Here is a 20,157-nt window from a genome sequence, read left to right as displayed (position 1 = left end):
GTTAGGATACACATACTTCATCCCTGAGAACACCTAAGCAGGTCTCTCTGTATCACTGGAAAGATTCCAGTGCCTTAGTGAGGCCAAATGGAATCTGAATCCATTCATAAAGTGCCAATGGTGTTTTGAATGCTATGCATTTCCTGCTTTTCTCATTCATGAAGACCTAGGGCCTCATGTATAATGCTGTGCGCAGAATTCATACTAAAACGTGGTTTGGTATATGGACAAAAGTGGAAATGTGCATATGTAGAAAAAATTTTCAGATGCACAAAGCCAACTTCCACTCCATAAATACCAGTCAGCGTGAAATGTAACGCATATGAAAGCGTCTGCTGCCCCACCCTGACTCAGAATTATGTCCCTTTGTATATGCAAATCAATCAATATTATTTATTTATATATCACCTTACATTCAATGTTTTGTGAAAAGACGAAGGCAAAAGCACGGTGGGGAAAAAAAAAAAACCTTCCGCAAATGCGAAGTGGAGGTCCTACTCAGTAAAGTGGAGACAAGTAAAAACTTTTTAAGTGGAAAGGTTTTGTAATGCTTCACATAATCCAACTTCTCACACATATGATTATGATTTAAGATTTTTACCTTATCTGGTAACTTCTATAGTTTCTGTACTTTCTCTGTTTGAATTTTCTTTACTCACAACTGCTACTTTTGCAAATGCAACTGGGTACATCCCCGCTCTGCCAAAGAACCTATCCACCCTTCCAGGAAGGTAACCCACCTGTACACCCAGAATGCAACACACCGTGTGAGACTCTCTGTCTCTGGAGCAAACCTGCGCTTCAATTCCCCTAATGATTGAGTCCCCAACTATGATTAGCCTTTCTGGAAACTGGTTATGAGGTGGTCCATTGGGGCTCCTTATCACTGTCTACCACTTCAGAATCGTCAGAGACACCATCCAGCTACGCAAAGACCTGAAAATGATTTGACAATTCCAATTCTGGGGTTGATGACCCCGACCAGTGTGTACTTTTTACCTTACACCTTGTGACCATGACCCCCCTATCTCTACCTGTTTGGTCTGGAATCTCCTCCCACGCCACCTTAGGGGTGCACACCATCTCTCTAAAGGACACCTGTGTCAGGTCCGCCAATTCTCTACTATAATGCAGGCCAGCCAACTTCTCCTCCAGTTCATTATTGATCATATTCATAATATTCATTTATTGTTTATAAGCTGATGTTCTATTAAATATATTTGTCTCTATTGCATATTCCTTAACTTGTGTTAGTATTGCACTATTCTCGCTAGTCTGTGGTAGACACCCACCCATCCATCCATCCATTTTCCAACCCGCTGAATCCGAATACAGGGTCACGGGGGTCTGCTGGAGCCAATCCCAGCCAACACAGGGCACAAGGCAGGAACCAATCCCGAGCAGGGTGCCAGCCCACCGCAGGACACACACCCACACACCAAGCACACACTAGGGCCAATTTAGAATCGCCAATCCACCTAACCTGCATGTCTTTGGACTGTGGGAGGAAACCGGAGCGCCCGGAGGAAACCCACGCAGACACGGGGAGAACATGCAAACTCCACGCAGGGAGGACCCGGGAATTGAACCCAGGTCCCCAGGTGTCCCAAGTGCGAGGCAGCAGCGCTACCCACTGTGCCACCGTGCCGCCCTGTGGTAGACACGAAAGTTACAATTTCATTGTATAGTATATGAACTTAAATAAAGTACTTTAATTCCCAGTTATTTCACTGTTCCTCGACCATACCTGTCTGTGGGCCATTCTCAACTTGCTAATCATGGTCACTTATTCAACTTAGCATTAAAACTTAAATAGAATGTATCACCTGTGTAGTGGACTTTCTCAATGTCATACTTACAGTTACAGCATATGCATACTCATCAGGAGGAGAACCAGAAAGTCCAGTCTGCTTCATACTCTCAACCAAATAAGCTAGGAGAATGTTTTTAGCCAAACCAGGCATTGATGGGAATGTTTGCCGGCACTGTGGACAATTAAAGGCTTCTGTCTGGTGCCAGTACTCCTGTATGCATTTCATGCAATAATTGTGTCCACACGGAAGAGATGCTGGATCCTGCAGGAACTCCAGACAAACTGGGCAGGTCAGCTGATCACTGTTCAACTGGTTAGTCTCCATTATCTTTACTACAAATAGAAAGAGAAAAATTTCAGACTAAGAAGAATTTAAGAATTACTGTATTAGATTTTAGGTTTATTAAGCAAATGGGAAAATACTGTATATAATTCTACCCCAGCACACCCACCCAACACATTTGATGCAAAATGTGGCAGGACAGAATACATTTCTTTTTTTAATGTTGTTGAAAGAGATGTTTATGTTTAAGGAAAATAAGGAGACAGTAGAACCTGGTCTATTATTATTTTCAATAATGAATCAAAAGGTTACTTAATTCCTTAATGTTGTACTAGAAGCTTCATATTAACTGTTAACTGTTAGTCCACCCTCTTTTAATCAGAATCATCTTATAATTTCACCAAGTACCCCAATGTACAGTGACCTTTTCCTAAGATATGTATAGAGTATGTAAAGCAATTCTAATCACAAACATGCTTTAAAAAATGTATAAAATATTGATCATATATATTACAAAACAAGCTTAAGTTATTTTTTCCAAGTCTTACCTGCATTAGCTAATGGAGATGAATCCTTTCTTCTTTCTCGAAATTAATGTGAGATGCCTGGAGCAGATGCTTCTTTTACAGTTAAGTTTCACTTTCCCCTTTTCCCGGAAATAATGCACAGAATGGAAAACAGAAACAGATAACCATGTCCACACATACCCGGGTATTTTTTTAAAACGTATACGTTTTGGCCTTTCGTCCACACGCAAACTGCATTTTAGATCCCTGAAAACGGAGCTTTTGGAAAACTCCTCCCAAGGGAAAGATGTTTTGAAACTCCGTCAAAACTGGAGCTTTTATATTGTAACGTCAGAGTGTGCGCCGTTATCTTCTTTGATCGACGTCAGTGTGTGCGCCAAGTAGTGCCGGTGTTAACGGGACTTGTTACGTGATTACATGTGCGATTACTTGATCACTACATTGAACAACAGAGGCGTCAGAATGCGCTACGGTGGTCATTGCTACATTGAGCACTTCGACGACACAGACCTTTAGTTGGTGTGAGTTTTGTGAACGAAGTGGTTATTGCTGAAGAGAATTTTCGTTTGTGAAGTACATCGCTGTTGTCTTTGTCCGCTTCGCCCGCACATCGAAGGAAAGACAACTGTAATGAGATCGCCTGTCAGTGGTGTCAAAAAAGTTGTCCGCACACACTACCATTTAGCAGAGGAGGGGAGATTACGCAAGACGGCAAGCTCCTTTGGGTTGTCAAGACAGGTGCTTTCTAAAATGTTTAAGGCAAGTGTGTGAAACAATTACAGTCCACTTGGGCCCTGTGTATAGACACTTGGGACTCACGGTCACCGAGTCCAAACTTGAGGAACTTGTAGCAGGGTTGCACCGGGCATTAAAGCGGCCAACCATAAATTCCATGGATGATCTCCACAGAAAGGAAGAGGGGAGTGGGGTGGTTTGTTCGGGGGTTCTCATAACATACAAGCCACCTGTGGTTACAAGTGTTCATTTATTGACGTTGTAGTGAAGTGATCATGTAGTGTTCATGACGCCCGTATTTTCGCACATTTGAAAAAAGGACGATGGACATTAATCTAAATAACATTCCCTTTGTTATCTATACATGTTTCGTGTTCTTGACAGCGGAAGTTTGCGTTTTCATGTGGATTGAGATTTTAAAAAAAACAGCGTGCGGACGGGACGTTTTTTAACGAACGAGGAAAACCCCCGTTTTAAAAAATAAAACCGGGTACGTGTAGACGCTGAATACGTGTTCTTGTTATTTTGTTTTTTCTGTATTGTTTGACAGGGGATTCAAAATAAGGAGAGATATGTTATCATCAGAGAAAGCTCTGAATGATATAAGAACTTCTTCTTGCTTGCGCCACCACCATCTACCCAAAGCACCATGATGTTCCAAAAATGATGGATGGATTAAAATCCAGAAGTCTGTATGACCATTCACCATCAAGTGACTCCGTGAGAACCCTAACTACAAAGAGGACTATTTCATTTATGTTAGTTAGAATGCCCAGAGGGGACTGGGCGGTCTCGTGGCCTGGAACCCCTGCAGATTTTATTTTTTTCTCCAGCCGTCTGGAGTTTTTTTTTGTTTTTTCTGTCCACCCTGGCCATCGGACCTTACTCCTTTCTATGTTAACTAATGTTGTCTTATTTTAATTTTGTATTTTGTCTTTTATTTTTCTTTTCTTCATTATGTAAAGCACTTTGAGCTACTTTTTGTATGAAAATGTGCTATATAAATAAATGTTGTTGTTGTTGTTGTTCTTTTGGCTGCTCCCATTAGATGTTGCCACAGCAGATCATCCAAAATTGTTGTCCGCATATTGATTTGGCAAAATTTTACGCCGGATGCTCTTCCTGACCTAACCGCAGGTTATTTTGTAAAAACAGAGTATTAAGCTACTCAAACGACTGCATTTTGTATTGAACAAGGGAGTATCATGAGTCCTGTTTTATAAATTATATTCAATTGACGTAAATGGATTTAAGGAACATCAATGCAGCTGTCGGTGTAGATTACTGTACTGGATTTTTTACACAGGCGTTTTTTATCAGAAGCAAAACGCAAATGATCAGCTCACCAGAATTCACCCGCCCACCTTCTACTGAGAAGTCCCCATGCAGTTTATAGGAACTCGCTTTAAAAGGGTAAAGCAAGCGAAATGAAGCGCCCCATCCACCTAACAAAAACAGAGTACATGGTCCAGCTCAAACTGGTCTAGAAAATAATTCTGAGCCCGTGAAAGTTTCTAAAACACAAGCGCACGAACGTTTCTAATAGCGAGTTCACAACACAGAAAATAACGATTTTACATAATAGAATATCATACATTAATTATCGTATCATATCAGTGCATTATTATTAAATTTCTTAATGATGTTAGAGTTGAAAGTAATGGTCTTCAGGACCGGTGACGACTGTCTTGTCATTGAATAAAAGCACAACAAAAGTTAAAAGTATAGCTCATTCTCAACAGTGTTGTTTTCAAGCAGGACTTAAGTGATACAAACACATTTACTACAAAATGATGTTTGTAAAACTAACTAGAGAAAATAAATGTTTGTTCTGTACTCTTGTGAGCTATAGGACATCGAGGTGGGTAGGCGCCTTATTACAGTTTTTCCCAATTGCTTAAACACATTTCACTGAAAGTGCCCTCATTCCCTCCAGAGGTTAAGCACAGTATCATAACATCTCACTCCTCTGTGCAAATCACGTTCTTCCTGCCTAAAAGCAAACAGTCAACCCAAAATCATTCACTCTGTCACTTAAAGCAAACATTTCACTTAGATGATGCACAGAAACTAGCAAAAATAATCACACAGACAATGACCACAAGACAAAAAGAGGATCAGTTCAGAACACTACTCTAACAACCTGATACAACCATTTCAAACTTATCAAGATTTCCACGGATAGTACTCAACATATAATAACGCATGTGTACAGATACACCATGTGCAAGGCAAATTTCAGATTTTAATTTTTCTCAAATGCTCTGCTCCAAATGCAACAGTATGTAAACTCATGCACAACAAAAGATAAAAAAAATATATACATGCTGTAAAACTAAAATAAAAAACTTACAGTAAATGAAAAGGTTCATAAATGACAAAAAACTAAGAAAATGTACATGAAACAAGTTAATACTATCTGTCGAATACTGTACATTATAGACATTATGCATCAACATCATGTCTCCTAGCTGGGTCAGGCTACAAAGCCCTCTACCACGTCAAACAAGATGTTTGCTCTTGTAATGCGGATAGGAAAATATGCACCTGCTGTGCCTCATCCAGGCTTGAAAGGACTCTAAAGTGATATTTACGTAGGCTCCCTCCATGGTCCACAGAAGATTCTCTATGTCATAAGGATTCTGGTCATAAACCATCCTCCACCATGCTGAGAAGAGTTCTTCAATGGGGTTAAAAAATGGGGAATATGCTTGCAGGAACAAATTGGCAAACCTGGGTTGATCAGTGAACCAGTTATATATGGCTGCAGCTCAGTGTTAGCAAAAACGGACATTTTCCCAAATCACAATGTATTGTGGCAACTTTGCCCTTCCAGCCTCATTTTGTTGTCATCACTCAACATTCTCAAAAAGGTGATCTAGGAAATTCAACAGATGTGCTGTGTTGTGACGGCCTCAAATGGCATGGTGGTGGAGGACCCCATATTCATGTATGGCTGCATACATGCTCACATTACCTCCCCGCTGTCCAGGGATTTCCACACTGGCATGCTGACTAATACAGCTTTTCCCAAACATTTAAACATATTTCCAAAAACTGTGGTTCAAACAATAAAACACCAACTGAAAACAGTTAACTACTTTTGTCAAAACTCCACAGAACTTTTGCAAAACAGAGCACTCAAAATCATGTTCTTTCTTCTCAAAACCGATTCCTTCCACCTAAACAGTACATACAGCTATTACATGTTTATGTCTTACAGAGCATCAAATAAACATTGATGTGATAAATTCAAAATACTGTCATCAAAAGTGTTCATGTTTGTTTTGGCTTTGTAAGGTCATGTTAATGTACATATTCCAATGCATATAAGTGTGTGGAAATAAGTTTTTCTCATTTTGGTGAAGTGCAGGGTTTTTCGTCCTGAAATAGCTTTTACAGTACTACATGTATATGTAACACAAATGTTACCTATTTCACATAGCAAAACTCAGTAATTTCACCTATGTGATGTAAGTACAATGAAAAACACTACAAAGAAAATCAGTGCAGAGATACAAAAAGATAATAAAGGGAATATTTATTAATTACTGCAAGACCAAGTGTCCAGCAGAACTGACAAAATAATTGTAAAAAGCAACAAAACCGATCACTCAGTATCCAGACTCTGGTGCTAGTCAGGCCACAGGACCTCATCCACATCAGCTGTGATGTTCTGCCTGGCCAAGCTGCTGGGGAAAGGCACCTGGCATGGCGGATCCATCCCTGGCATTCATCTGTGTAGATGTCATCACATGTCACCTGTGGAAGAATAATTATAGGGTATCATAGCTTTCATCTTAAAGAAATAACAAAGGGTTAATAAATTGCAGAAACCTTCGCAGGCATATCAGGAAACCAGATAAAGGTCAAGTGAACAACACAATGTACTGAAAGATGACTAAGAGATTAGTAAGAAATTAGCAGATGTCCTGTAACAACAGAATGTCCTGTAACAGAATGGATAGTTGTTACATGCACAGAAATTTTAAAGGTGGTAGCTCATCTCAAAAGGCATAAGAAGAACCAGAATATAATAGACTTTTATTTTATATAAGTCATTTGGGTGTAAACCAACGAACCAACTAGAGTAAATGTATGCATTGATTGACACTGTATGTAAAGTCAGTAGTTTATAAAATGAACCTCTATTCTTTGTTTCTGTGATCATTCTGATCAGCTGTAACAGACTGCTTTTGAAGAATGCTCCCTGTAAGGCATTTTGCAGAGGAGTAATTAAAAGATACAATGAACAGCTTTTCTCCTGCCTGATTACTGATTTGTCCTGTTAGAGGATGTTTTTTTCTTTAATAAGATGTTACATTTCTACCCCATACCTCCATTTTCTGGAGGAGTGCCACACGCTTGTGGGATCTGCATTTGTACATTTTACACCACCATGTTGAAAAGAATCCCTCTATTGGATTTAGGAATGGGAAATATGGTGAGAAGGTACTGCACTACAAAACATGGGGTGTTGGTGAACCAGTGGACCAGAGTGGCCCAGTGGAAACTTACATCTATCCCAACTGTCAACGAAGGTGGGCTGCTCTGGTTCCTCTTCCTGTGGAAGGATGAGGATATTTTTGAGTTCGTCAAGGAATGTTAGCAAATGGGAAGAGTTATAGGGGCCAAGTTATGCATGGTGATGTATGACACTCATGCTGACCAATAGCAGCACACATGGTGACATTTCTGCCACGTTGCCCAAAAACACTGACAATGGCAAAGTTGCAAATGGTGTTCCTCACCTGTTGCCTGGTCTACTGCAGGTTGAACCCTGCCTTGTCAATGAAGATTATTCATAGGGAACAGCACTAGCATCAAGTTCAAGTACTCTCTGAAAAAGTGAGAATGAGGTACATACAGTAGTGACATGTCTATGCAGAGTACTGAGAGGATGCTGTACTCCCATGTACTGTACATATTGGTATCGCTCCTTTCGCTATGGCATTATTTTCCAAAGCCATGTTGATTATAGTGGTGTCTTACTCTCTGTCAGTTTTTGGTCTCTGCCATCCCTTGCTGTCCAACTTTCTGTTCTGTGAAAAATATATACATGCATTATAGGATATACATTTTACCATATAGCTATGTAAATGTAAGACAAAACATTACAGTTTCTAAACTGCCTGTCCTAACTAAAATCCTAGAAAAGGTAGTCATTATGCAGCTAAATGATCACCTGAATAAACATTCTGTTCTTGACAAGTTTCAGTCAGGTTTTAGAACAAATCACAGTATAGAAACTGCGCTAGTTAAAGTAGTAAATGACTTGCAGGTAAATGCAGACAAAGGCTGTTTATCTGTTCTCATCCTCCAAGATCTGAGTGCCGCACTTGATACCATTAATCATAACTAGCCGACACCCGCCGTAGCATATGGCAGTGTAAGAATAGGAACGGAAAACGGTGAGAAAGGAATTCAGAAATCAAGAAGAAATAAATACTTCTTGAAAGATGCAGTGTGTATGTAGAATTTCCGGCCAAGTAGGAATACAACCCCAATTCCAATGAAGTTGGGATGTTGTGTAAAACGTAAATAAAAACAGAATAAAATGATTTGCAAATCCTTTTCAACCTATATTCAATTGAATACACTACAAAGACAAGATATCAAATGTTCAAACTGATAAACTTTATTGTTGTTTTGCAAATCTTCACTCATTTTAAATTTGATGCCTGCAACACATTCCAAAAAAAGCTGGGACGGGGCATGTTTACCACTGTGTTATATCACCTTTCCTTTTAACAACACTCAATAAGCGTTTGGGAACTGAGGACATTAATTGTTGAAGCTGTGAAGGTGGAATTCTTTCCCATTCTTGCTTGATGTACAACTTCAGTTGCTCAACAGTCCGGGGTCTCCGTTGTCGTATTTTGCGCTTCATAATGCGCCACACATTTTCAATGGGAGACAGGTCTGGACTGCAGGCAGGCCAGTCTAGTACTCTTTTACTATGAAGCCACGCTGTTGTAACACATGCAGAATGTGGCTTCGCATTGTCCTGCTGAAATAAGCAGGGACATCCCTGAAAAAGACGTCGCTTGGATGGCAGCATATGTTGCTCCAAAACCTGTATGTACCTTTCAGCATTAATGGTGACTTCACAGATGTGCAAGTTACCCATGCCATGGGCACTAACACACCCCCATACCATCAGCTGGATGATAAATTAGACTGGACTGCCAATACTGATGCGCTGTGCAAGAAAGGACAGAGCCGACTATACTTCCTTAGAAGGCTGGCGTCCTTCAACATCTGCAATATGATGCTGCAGATGTTCTATCAGACGGTTGTGGCGAGCACCCTCTTCTACGCGGTGGTGTGCTGGGGAGGCAGTATTAAGAGGAAAGACGGCAAACTGGTGAGGAAGGCAGGCTCTATTGTTGGCATGGAGCTGGACAGTTTAACATCTGTGGCAGAGCGAAGGGCACTCAATAGGCTCCTATCAATTATGGAGAATCCACTGCATCCACTAAATAGTATCATCTCCAGACAGAGGAGCAGCTTCAGCGACAGACTGCTGTCACTGTCCTGCTCCACTGACAGACTGAGGAGATCGTTCCTCCCCCACTCTATGTGACTCTTCAGTTCAACCCGGGGGGGTAAACGTTAACATTTAACATTATACAAAGTTATTGTCTGTTTTTCACCTGCATTATTATCATTCTTTAATTTAATATTATTTATTGTATCAGTATGCTGCTGCTGGAGAATGTGAATTTCCCATTGGGATTAATAAAGTATCTATCTATCTATCTATCTATCTATCTATCGATCTATCTATCTATTTTGAACTTTGCACTGATAGCAATCCGGATGGTCCTTTTTCTCTTTGGCCCGGAGGACACGACGTCCATGATTTCCAAAAACAATTTGAAATGTGGACCCGTCAGACCACAGCACACTTTTCCACTTTGCGTCAGTCCATCTCAGATGAGCTTGGGCCCAGAGAAGCCGGCGTCATTTCTGGGTGTTGTTGATATATGGCTTTCGCTTTGCATGGTAGAGTTTTAACTTGCACTTGTAGATGTAGCGACGAACTGTGTTAACTGACAATGGTTTTCTGAAGTATTCCTGAGCCCACGTGGTAATATCCTTTACAGAATGATGTCGGTTTTTAATGCAGCGCCACCTGAGGGATCGAAGGTCATGGGCATCCAGTGTTGGTATTCGGCCTTGCCGCTTTTGTGCAGAGATTTCTCCAGATTCTCTGAATCTTTTGATGATATTATGGACAGTAGATAATGAAATCCCTAGATTCCTTGCAATTGTACGTTGAGAAACGTTGTTCTTAAACTGCTGGACTATTTGCCCACGCAGTTGTTCACAAAGTGGTTAACCTCGCCCCATCCTTGCTTGTGAACAACTGAGCCTTTTGGGGATGCTCCTTTTATACCCAATCATGACAAACACCTGTTTCCAATTAACCTGTTCACCTGTGAAATGTTCAAACAGGTGTTTTTTGAACATTCCCCAACTTTCCCAGTCTTTTGCTGGCCCTGTCCCAGCTTTTTTGGAATGTGTTGCAGGCATCAAATTCAAAATGAGTGAAGATTTGCAAAACAACAATAAAGTTTATCAGTTTGAACATTCGATATCTTGTCTTCGTAGTGTATTCAATTGAATATAGGTTGAAAAGGATTTGAAAATCATTGTATTCTGTTTTTATTTACGTTTTACACAACGTCCCAACTTTATTGGAATTGGGGTTGTACATGTGAAAGTGATAAATAAATCAGGCTTTCCGAATTTACATACTATGGCCATGGCATCCTGATAGTTTTGTTGCATGTATCTTGGACTTCCTGGAAATGTGGACGGTAATATGATCATTTTGCCTACACATACATTGTTATTTTCAGAGTTTGCTTGCAATGCGTCTGATAGTTCCACGCGCAGATCTTGTTGATGTAATCTGAGATAGTTGAGACGCGCGCCCTCTGTTTTAACATACGCATCTACGATGTACTGTTGGAATAGTTTGCTGGTAGAGTGCAAAATACTAAATGTATTCCTCTTTGCTAATCTGTACGCGTAAAATTGGTATTGAGTAAGCCTTATTCACTTGGCGGTTCTTTTATCGGGAACATGTAAATCTTTGTGCCAGCCAATGTCTCTGTAAGGGAATAAAAGTGGGTAAACCATAGGATCGCAATTCATATTGAGCGTGGAAATCTGTTTACAGGAGTTGCCTATGGGGTAGATGCAAATGTCCCTGTCACCATCTTCTCCGATGAAAATCGCTGCAACATTGGTGTGACATGTCGGGGCATTGTATCACCGTAAATCCTGCCTAGGGTTTTCCTTTAAAACCACTCGTACAGATGCTGTTAGATTGGACTGAGCGATTTCATGCATGTGTTTGTATGATTTAGCGAAGGGGTTGATGGTTCTGAGCATGGAATCTAGCTGGAGAAGTACATTTTCACTGCATGCAGAGTTTGCTTTATTTTGTAAGCGTACTTCAGTAGCTTGCGCTGTGTCAAAAAGATACAACTGTCCATATCCTGGAGAGGTAGAAGTGTTAGCGTATAGTGGAGAGATTTGGTGATAAATTTGCCCATGTATTTTAAAACAGTATGGTCTGTGGCCAGGAGGTTGAGTTATCTGTGCACCCATGAAAGCAAACGCTAGAAAAGAGTTGTATTCTCGATTGTGTTCACGATAAGTTTTAGCTTCTGATGTTTGCTGTGTAAGAAGCTGTTGTAAAGCCACAGGTGGCTCCCGCAAAGGTGGTAAAGCTACTTTACCGTTGTGGCAGCACCTCGAGTACTTGTTGGATGTATTACGCTCAGCAGGCCAGTATAGTGCATGACATGGAAGAGGATGAATAGGAATCGAGAAATGCCGTGTCAGGTGCGTGTGAGTGGGACCGGTTTTGAAGTGGAAGCAGGATGAACCAGAAGAGAAATATATATAAGAGATATTCTTAGAAATCGCCTTAGTCAGTGTTACATTGGTTTGAGTCTTACTTGGCAGGTAGAAAATTCTTTGTTAGTTGTGGCAATTATATTTCAAAACCACAAGGATCTAACCTGAGTCCACTGCTCTTTTCGATCTACATGCTTCCATTAGGTCAGATTATCTCATGGCACAACGTAAGCTACCACAGCTATGCTGATGACACCCAGCTGTATTTATCAATAGCGCCTGTTGACCTCGACTCTCTTGATTCATTGACATAATGTCTTACTTGTCTTTCTGAATGGATGAGTAGTAATTTTCTCAAACTAAATAAGGAGAAAACAGAAATCTTAGTGATTGGCAAAAATTGATATAATGATGGTATTAAAATAAACTTGATCCATCAGGCTTAAAAGTCAAGACAGAGGTAAAGAGTTTTAATATATTAAAACTCATATTAATCAGATCACTGGGACAGCATTTTTCATTTAAGAAATATAGGAAAAGTTAGATCCCTTATAACTTTGCAAGATGCTGAAAAATTCGTTCTCACTTTTGTTTTTAGTCAGCTAGATTACTGTAACACACTCCTCTCAGGACTACCCAAAAAAGACATTGATCGATTGCAACTAGTGCAGAATGCAGCTGCCAGAATTTTAACTAAGAAAAGAAAATCCAAGCACATCTCTCCAGTTCTGATGTCACTACATTGGTTACCTGTGTCATTTAGAATTGACTTTAAAATACTGCTTATGGTTTACAAAGCCTTAAATAATCTCGCTCCATCCCATATTTTGGAATACCTGTCATCTTACACTCCAAACTGTAATCTTAAATCTTCAAATGAGTATCTGCTTATAATTCTAAGAGTTAAACGTAAAAGAGGTGGTGAGGCAGCCTTCTGCTGTTATGCACCTAAATCTGGAATAGCTTACTGATAGAAATTCACCAGGCTAATACAGAGGAGAACTTTTAAAAACTGCTAAAAACCCATTATTTTAGTATGGCTTTCTCATAGCTTCATTTTAGTGTAACCCTGATATTCTGTATATGCATTTAATTATCTTTTTTTTTCATGGCTCTGAAATCCGTACTAACCCCTACTTTCTCTGCTGTTCTTTTTCCAGTTTTCTGTGGTGGTGATCTTCGCCACCACCACCCGATTAAAGCACTGTGCAGTTCCTACATTGATAGATTGAAGGCCATCGTCTAATTCTTCCTCATGAAGCCTGAAAACCTGTGGACTGATTGAGATCATTTATGTTAGGTAGTATGCCTAGAGGGGTTCTGGGTGGTCTCGTGGCCTCAAAACCCCTGCAGGTTTTGTTTGTTTTTTCTCCAGTCTACTGGAATTTTTTTTTTTTTCTTGTTGAATGAGTTCTTTTGTAATTGCAGCATGTTACATAACCCGAAACTATATAGATACTGTATAATATAAAGAGGCGATACCCCTCCCTTAGTGATACGGCGGTAAGAAATTACATTGGAAAAATAACTTATCTTTCTTTAATGACGGTTTACACTGCATAACAGACGAGGAAGCCATGACAAAAACACAGTTTGGGAGTGGGAGCCCGATGTAGAGAGTCTGCCATTTTCGTCACTGCGGTATCTCCCATCCGTCCGTCGGCTTCAAAGGTGTGCTGGGCAATGTTCCAAGGCTTTATACTCTTTCTCCATGTGCAGGCCCCCACTTAGGTGAATAATATAATTCCAAACAAGACAAAGAGAGGATACAATTTCATGCTGAGTTTGACACACAGAAATAGTGCACGTTGCCCATTTCGCAGTTGTCCCTAACTTGTCTTGTCTTAAAATGCTTGTCGAGCAGTTCTTATGTGGTGAACTCCTGTGTGCTAAATGTGGCTTTGTGTTAGCTGTACATGTGAGTAGAAAGAAAAGTTAATTTATAAAATATTTTTGTACAGAGCACAGTGACATATTAAACATATAAATGTATTACAATTGCCTAATTTTATTTGTATATTTTTTCTTTTTTCTTACTTTATCTTGTAAAGCACTTTGACATGTGTCATACATGGCTGGGGTTCAGACCCGGCCGGGACGCCTGGAAGGACGAGACTGTGGTATATTTGTCCTCCGGGCCACGTGGGGGCAACCGCCCTGGAGTAGAATAGGCCCACGGAAGGAGAGCAGGGATGCTCAAGACCGTTGGGGCCTCTGGTCACCGCCAGGGGGCACCCCGAGCCTCATGGAGCCCGGGACTTATTTACTTCCGCCACACCAATGGAGGACGATCCTTCCAGGGTCACCCGGAGTGCTTCCGGATGCTCTCCTGATGCTTCCGCCACACCAGGATGTGACGTCATGGAGAGCAGCTGGAGCTCATCCGGGTGAGGATAAGAGGGGCCACCTCCCTCCAGTCAAGGAGTTGGAGTCGGGAGCAGGAGCAGGACGAAGCTCCTGGATAGAGAGTGCAGGTGGCCCAGGGACAAGGAGAGAGAAGGCCCAGGAGAAGGGAAACTGGGGCTAGAAGCACTGTGGGAGTTGTGCGGGACTGACTTGTGTGTTGTGGAGAAGAGAAATAAAAGGTATTTGGATAAATATGTGGTCTCCGACTGGTGGTGTCCGGGCAATTATCACACATGCTATATAAATAAATGTTGCTGTTGTTATAGGATACATTTCTGTGAGCACTACTGTAAAACTTCTCAAGTGGTTACTTACCTATTCTCTTCTCTAAAGGCCCAGATAATTAGGCTACTGTTAAGCAACTCAAATTCATCTGGACTCGCTGCCCAGCTTCAGTCATGGTTAGGCCATGATTGATTACATGGTTAACCAAAGTTGCATGTACAGTATTTCATTGGGAATATTGACTCATCTTTGTCTTTCTCTTCCTCCTCCTCCTCATCCTGGATGGCCTCTGCTGCCTGCTAGGCCTCCTCCTATTCTCGCTCTTCCTCTGTGTTCTTGCTGCTCCATCTTCTTGGCTAACACCTGTATAAGTTGCTTGAGGCCTCTTTTTGACTCTGACACACAATTGAATTGTTAGTCCAATTGAGTTTGCACAAGTGCAACATGAGTGAGACTAATTGGTAATCAGGGTGTTGCATTTTGAAGGCCTGTGATTCTAGGTGAACAAAGTGTGCAATTTGCATTCAGAGATTTGAAAAACTGTCATTTAGAATAATATTTGAGTGAGACCAATGGAATTGTGATGAGAATTTAGTTGTTTGGAGCCATGTTGTTGATACATGAGCTTCACATTTTCAGAATTATATGCATAGTTCCATTATTTGTGTGTATAAAATGGGGAAGAACTGTAATATTGTAGCTCCTTCTCCTTCTTTTAGTGAGGTTAAATCCAACCTCATTAACAAAGATGTATTCATGTGGTGTGTTGCTGGCATCAAGCTCAAAAATTCTCTACAATGAAAGGACAGAGATGAGCACACTATACAGTAATAAGCTTTAACTTTGTATGTACAATACAGTTTTTCTTGATCACTTTGATGCAATTCTAACATCAGGACCATCATTCTCCCCACTCTTAATGTTGTTATAATGCATCTCTTAAGACAATTGAAGGCATTTCTCATAATACAGACTCACCTGGGCAAAAGACACTAAATCAATCAAAACCCTTTTCCCATGTGTCAAAAATGCAAAGTTAGTCAATCACTTCAACACTGTGACCAACAAATAAAAATCTTCCACCACTGTTTTAAGAGTTAGATATCAAATGTTTTTATACTTTTATCAAAACTTTACTGATTTTGAAAAGAGTACTGCAAAAAATGTAGGCCTAATGTAGAGTAAAAAATGTGAAGGTTTTATTTGAAACTTTGCACAATATAATTGCTGAAACTGAGAAAAACAAAATGATACCTGTGAAACTAAATGCACCAGAAAACAGACAAAATATAGAAACTGTCACATACGTGTGCTTGGGAGTCAACGAAAGGGACCAGGAAACACCAATTCCACGCCTGGCCAGGAGGCGGTGGGGTGCACTAAACCTCTCTCTTTTTGCTCCGTAAATCAAACACAAGAAATCCGTCCTGTCTTGGACCCGAGGACGTCACTTCCTGTGAACCACCTATGAAAATCACTCATCCTCCATACGTAAACAGTTCTGTTTTGGACTCTAACTTGTACACATTGTATGCAAATTTAAGCCTTTTACAGCCAGGGAAACTATACTCTGGCTTCGTTGTGTGTTCAACTATTTCTTTCACAAAACCTAGAACATAGCACCCACGACTGTATAGTACAGTAAAGTCACGCTATATACAGTATATGTATATATACATATAAAAATCTAAAATTAGTATAAAGTGCAAAATATGAAGTGTCTTAAGGGGCATCCTGTCTCACATCTCTATTAGGCCACATCATTGTGTCTACATCACACTAGATGTCTTCTCTTCTGAGACACCGAAGGTAAAATCTTTTTGCATGCCACATGCGGCCTCAACAAGTCTCGGGTATGACATCCTCACAGCCAGCACCCATTGCTTCCAGTAGGAAAACCTGATTATGAGGCTGTCAATAATACTTCTTCAACCTCCCAGCACAGAAGAATTCCTCAATTGGGTTGAGGAATGTTGAATATGGCAGTGTGAACACCATTAATAATAATAATAATAATTCTGTTATCATTTGTTGATGGGTTTCATACCATTCCCTCACATGGTTGGACTGGTGAAAACCTACATTGTACCAAATTACCATATGAAGTGGTGTGTTGACTCTCACAATCACCCTTTCATTTTTGGGAACTGGGGCATTGTAGAGCCCATCTAAGAACTGAAGAAACTGGTCTGTGTTGCAGGGCCCAATGGCTGCAGCATGGTGAATTACCTCATATTCAAGCAATAGCACCACACATTGTGATGTTGCCCCAACGCTGGCCTGGCACATTTACTGTGGCCCTCTGTCCTATGATGTTCCTGTCACATCTCCTTGCTTTATTCAGGTCAAATTCTGCCTCATCCACATACACAAAATTGCATGGTGTCTCATTGGCCTCCAACTCAAGTATTCTCTGTAAAATCCAAAAAGAGCGTTCACATTAGAAACATTTGAAATAGTGTAGCTTAGATAAAAGAGAAACATCTCTATTTCCTTACCTGTACATATAAGTGGCTAAGCCCTTTTACTTTCTCATTATTCCTTTCAAATGGAATCTTGTATAGCTGTTTTGTAAAAACAGCATGTCTTTTCAGGGCCCTGTCTAAGGTTGAGAGACTCACAGAGGCATTGTTTTGAAAAATTCCATTGTCCTCCACCCAGCCTGCTAGATCTCTTTTTAGCCTAATGCCACTGTTTTCTCTCACCATGTCCACAATTGCCATCTGCTGCGTGTGTGTCAAAAGTAGCCCTCTCCTACCAGAATGAGGTAGTGGTATTATTCTGACAATACAAAGGTCATTAATTTATCAATTGTTATACAAAGGTCACAGATTCTACTATATGCAGTAAACTGCAGAAATTAGATGTTGCATATGATACAGAAATACAGTAAATGTGGGATCAGATACCTGTTCTCATCCTGAATATCCATCTTACAGAAGCCACTGTAGACCATGTCACCTGAGGCTGTACCCGTCGACCAGCTTCAGCCAAAACGAGGCCATGGTTGATAACATAGTCCAGAATTGTTGTCCTTGCTTCATTAGTCACCGTATGCAACCTATTCATTCCTCTCCCTCTAGAACCTGCCCCTGACAGTTACTTGTCCTCTGTGTGTTCTTCTCCCCCTTTCCACACCACGCATTCGAACACCACATACTCTCAGACAGCCTGGTTGTTGTACCTGCATGACACTTTCTTCCCGGTCCATTTTCAGCTCTATTCACGGAGTGAAACATGAACATAATATATGCTTGTGTGTAGTTACTTCAGTTCCATGACATACATCTGTGATACAAGATTGAGAGCATGTGTTTCTATTTACATATCATCTAAACCTCATCTGAGAACATGTGTTTATATTTGCTTTCAATTGAAGGGTAATTTAATACTAACACTGACAGTGTGTAATTGGCCTTGTTCTTTCATTCATATTTGAAAAAAGTTTAAAGTGATTTGATTGAAAACACTAATGCAATGCTGAACAGTATTAAGGTAGGTGAGATATCTGGAGTTCTGACTGACAAAAGTACAAACTGTTTTGATGAGTTGTCAGAGTCAGATGAGAAATGAATCAACACAATTGACAAGACGTCTTAAGTAGTCAAGTATGTGTGGAAACAATAGCAGTGTGTACAAACACAATGCTAATGTGCATGGGGGAATGTGTTACTGATTTGAGAACTGTATTAAAAATAAGGAGAGTGACACTCCTGATTGTAGAACTGCATCAGAGCAATTGAGAAAAACTGCAAATCAGTATTATGCTTTTTACTGTATAATGATCTGGTACTACCTACTGTATGAAGTTGAAATGATCACACCTGTACTTATTGCTGGCATTGGCTCTTGCTTCGGTCTGAATTCCTTTGAAAAACAATTTTGTATACCTGCTTCATGCTCAGCTTGTTATGGCATAATATGCGGTCAATATTAGAAATGGTCATTTGATTTATACCCTGGAATGTTCTGTGACTCTGCTATAAATTTACCGTAAGCCAATAAAGTTGTTGGCCATAACCATATTCCCTATTTCTTGTTCTTGTGCATGCAACAGGAGTTGTTGTCTGCCTCCACTGTGAAGTCACCTTTCAGTTCTACACACACACACACACACACACACACACAATGCATCTTCCAAATTTCAAGCCTGTGGTGATGAGCGCCCACCAGATTTACAGCCAGAAAACTGATTCAGTCCATCCACCCCTTGTGATTGTATGGTTCCTAAGGTACTCTGACCAGCACACTGTCCTATAGGAAGCAAAGAAGGCAAAGTCCATTCTTGTTGAAACTCACAGAATTCTCTTCTTCCTTGACTACAGTGGACAGACAGTGCCAGCTCATAAGGCAATGTCCCCCGTTCTGAAGAAATCTAGGGATGCTTGCATTCTCCTGTATTCTGCCAAAGTCCAGAATGCACACTGGCTTGTATTATCTTGTATCATCTTCAAGCTGCCTATGAGGGAGATCAATATCTTTCTCTTGACTGGTACCTGGCCTTTCTGACTCGTTTATTCATTCTCACTTGGTGTTTGTTCACAGTGCTACCAAAGCAGGTTTAGAATGTAATATTATGATTGCTATTGTATTCTGTTATGTCATGGTTATGAATGGTGTGGGTAGATTAGTGATGTAGGTCTTGTCCTATATTTTCCCAGGCTCCACCTTGGGCATAACGTTTGTTTTTTAATTGTTTATTGGGGTTCTCTTGAGGACTGGGGGTGGGGGTGGGGGTATTCAGAGATGGATAACATTCCATTTTGCCATGTGCTGCTCTGCCACCTTGCATTCATACAATTTTGCTCATTGACTTTCTGTTCTTTGCTATGGCCTTTACTTTTCTATGGGATAATGTCTAATCAAATTTATTCTTTCTAGGAATGTCACAAAGTTGCTGCCTTGTTTTCTGACATTAATCTGAAAATGTGGCATTATGATATTATTTAGATAACTGTTACAGCTTAAGATTGTTTCCTCCGGGGGTAATGGTGAGGAAAGGGCTTTTAATGCTTTACCTAAGCTGAGTAGCAGGAAACTTTCTTGCTGCTTGATCTACACAACCGCATCATATAGAGGTACTTTCTTTTCTGACATCTCTAAAAACATTCTGTCATTTGTTGGTTGTGATCTTATTATACAGTAGATATCAATGCAAACTCTTTCACTGACCCCTAATCAATCATTGGTTGACTAGCTGTTAAAGAATTCTCTTTCTTTTCCAAATGTCACAAATCTTCCTCCAGGACTGATTATATCTTTACAGTATCTCTAAAATTCTACTATGTTAT

General features: G+C 40.3%; 1 protein-coding gene across 2 annotated transcripts in view; it reads right to left on the bottom strand.

The window, feature by feature from the left end:
- LOC114664075 (interferon-induced very large GTPase 1-like) overlaps window positions 1-2,920 on the bottom strand; it is a 421,773-nt gene extending 418,853 nt beyond the window's left edge. For both annotated transcript variants that reach the window (XM_051928927.1, XM_051928921.1), the window contains exon 1: window positions 2,645-2,920. The gene's annotated coding sequence lies outside the window, so the exon portion shown is untranslated. The remainder of the gene's footprint in view (window positions 1-2,644) is intronic.
- Window positions 2,921-20,157: the final 17,237 nt, after the last annotated feature.

The sequence above is a fragment of the Erpetoichthys calabaricus genome, chromosome 1 (assembly GCF_900747795.2).
Source record: "Erpetoichthys calabaricus chromosome 1, fErpCal1.3, whole genome shotgun sequence".
Lineage (NCBI taxonomy): Eukaryota > Metazoa > Chordata > Cladistia > Polypteriformes > Polypteridae > Erpetoichthys > Erpetoichthys calabaricus.
This window is presented reverse-complemented; position numbering and strand designations above follow the sequence as displayed.